General features: G+C 38.3%; 1 pseudogene; it reads left to right on the forward strand.

Moving 5' to 3' along the window:
* Nucleotides 1-225: 225 nt before the first annotated feature.
* On the forward strand, nt 226-2,102 carry LOC134228514 (uncharacterized; annotated as a pseudogene).
* Nucleotides 2,103-2,435: the final 333 nt, after the last annotated feature.

Consider the following 2,435-nt stretch of genomic DNA (forward strand, 5'->3'; position numbering starts at 1 on the left):
CGAGAACACTTTGGAAACTCTTCATTGAGAGATGATGAAAAACAAAAGGAAAACAGTGATGATGAGATACTTATTGAAGAAAATGTACTAGATAATATTATTGCAAGTAGAGTCAATCAATATGCAGATATTGAAAGTGATGGAGAAGGCGAAGAAGAATCTACGGATAGTTCTGGAGAATCACATACATGTAAATTCAGATGTCAGTGTTCAGCTAACTGTTTTGAACATTTCACAAAAGAAGAACTCACAGATCACATTTTTAGATTAAGAGAAATGGGTAAAGAAGAGAAAGAGATGTACATCATGGGATCCCTCAATGAAAAAGGTAGCAAGAAGATAACATCTAAAAGAAAAGAGAGGAAGAGAACGAGAAATATTTACACTTTCAAAGGACATGAAATATGCAGAGACGCATTTGTTTATATCTACGATACAACTCAAAAAATTTTGAGAAATATTGCCAAACATCTTTCTGAAAATGGAGCTATCCCCCGAGAGCATGGCAACACAGGAAAGAAACCTTCACATTCTCTGAAATATGAAGAAATTCGAAATGCGGTGACATTTATTTTGAATTATGCTGGAGAAGTAGGGATGCCTCAGCCTGAAGCCCCGAGGGGAAGTGACGGAATTCCATCGATATACCTTCCATCATCAGACACAAAGAAAGACATTCATAAACGTTACGTTGCATCATGTGAAGAATCTGAATTCCGTGCTCTGAAAGTGTCTTCTTTTCAAGACGTTTGGCTTAAGTGCGTCCCACATATCAAAATAAGCAAAGCTAGGGATGATGTTTGTCATCGATGCGAGCGTCTGCGGAAGGAAATTATAGATGCTGTTACAGAAGAGGAAAAGCTGTCGGCAGTCAACGCCTTTCAGGAACACGTTGCAGATGCGAAGAAAGAGCGCGAGTACTACAGAGCCTGTATAGAAAATGCAGTGCAGGAAATGGAGAACTGGGAAGGTGAGGAACTTGCAAATATCCATTATACATTTGATTTCGCCCAGCACTTTCAGTTGCCACACCATTCTCGCCAGATGGGTCCAACCTATTTCGCTCAGCTACGCCGGATCCAGGTGTTTGGAGTGAGAATTGACAGCGTTTCCAAGCAGTTTAACTTCATCGTGGACGAGAATCAAACTATAGGTATATTCTATTCTGCAGCTTTTTGATTGAAATAAGCATTTTAAAACAATGTGATGATTAAGTTCATGCACTTCTTTTTGCAGGACCAGACGGAACTCAAACAAATGGACCTAATGCAGTCATAAGCATGCTCGACTATGCCCTTACAGAACATAGCTTTGGTGAACAAAAATGCACTCTTCATGCAGACAACTGTTCTGGTTGGTTCCATAACAAAGCTCTTTCTTTCATAGATGTACCGAGTATTTATATATATTTATATCTAATATATTAACACATTCATTTTAGGGCAAAATAAAAACCAGTTCGTCATAGCGTACCTCTGTTGGCGTGTTATAACTGGACGTCATTGTGAGGTAGAATACTGCATGCAGATACCTGGACACACGCGGTAATTAAGTTGCTAAATAATACATTAATGAGTAAAAGTGCTTTATTTTATTCTTTACCTTCTTAAAGTTCAACTGTTTATTGATAAAGTACTTTTTTTGTACTACAGGTGCTTGGTAGACAGTGGATTTGCGCACATTCGAAAGCTCTATCGACGCTCTGACATTGATTCTCTTGCACAGTTCTTCACTCTGGTAAACAAATCGGCCTCTTCAAATGAAGCAGTATCTTACGGTGATACTTGGCAATGGCGAAACTGGAAAGACTTTCTTTCTACTTACTTTCGCCCTGTGAAGAGTGTACGTAAGTACCATCACTTTAGATTCACTTCTGCGGAACCATGGTTTGTTTACGTCAAGGAGCGAACCGACTCGGTAGAACAGAAGTTCTCCTTGAAAAAAAATTTGGTGCGCCTAACTTCGATGCCACCGAGATTCCAGCATTTCTGCATCCTGCTGGGATGACAAGGGAGAGGCAGACCTACCTTTACAGGAATGTGAGGCCGTATGTGCGCCCTGCCCACCAGGAGGACCTATGTCCTACACCAACGGAAGAATAAATTAAATGTATGAATCAATTGTACATATTGTCTTTCACTAATTAGCAATTTTCTATTGCTAATTAGTACATGTAGTCATTGGCAATTGAAAATTGCTTATTATTGAAAGACAATATGCTGATAATGTACCATTTTTTCAATTGTAAAATATGTTATTTTAAATGTTTAGTTTATGTACTAAATGACATTAGTTTTCTACGTTAAACTCGGTTATACCGAAGCTACTGGGAACTATGGAATTACTTCGTTATATCCGTAATTCATCATAGACATATCAGATATTCGTTAACTATATATAGCTGGGGATCCAAAATAAATTTGCTATATCCGTTA

This window comes from Saccostrea cucullata, unplaced genomic scaffold, assembly GCF_032062105.1.
Source record: "Saccostrea cucullata isolate Sc308-1 unplaced genomic scaffold, CSIRO_AGI_Scuc_v1 ctg213, whole genome shotgun sequence".
Taxonomy (NCBI): Eukaryota; Metazoa; Mollusca; class Bivalvia; order Ostreida; family Ostreidae; genus Saccostrea; species Saccostrea cuccullata.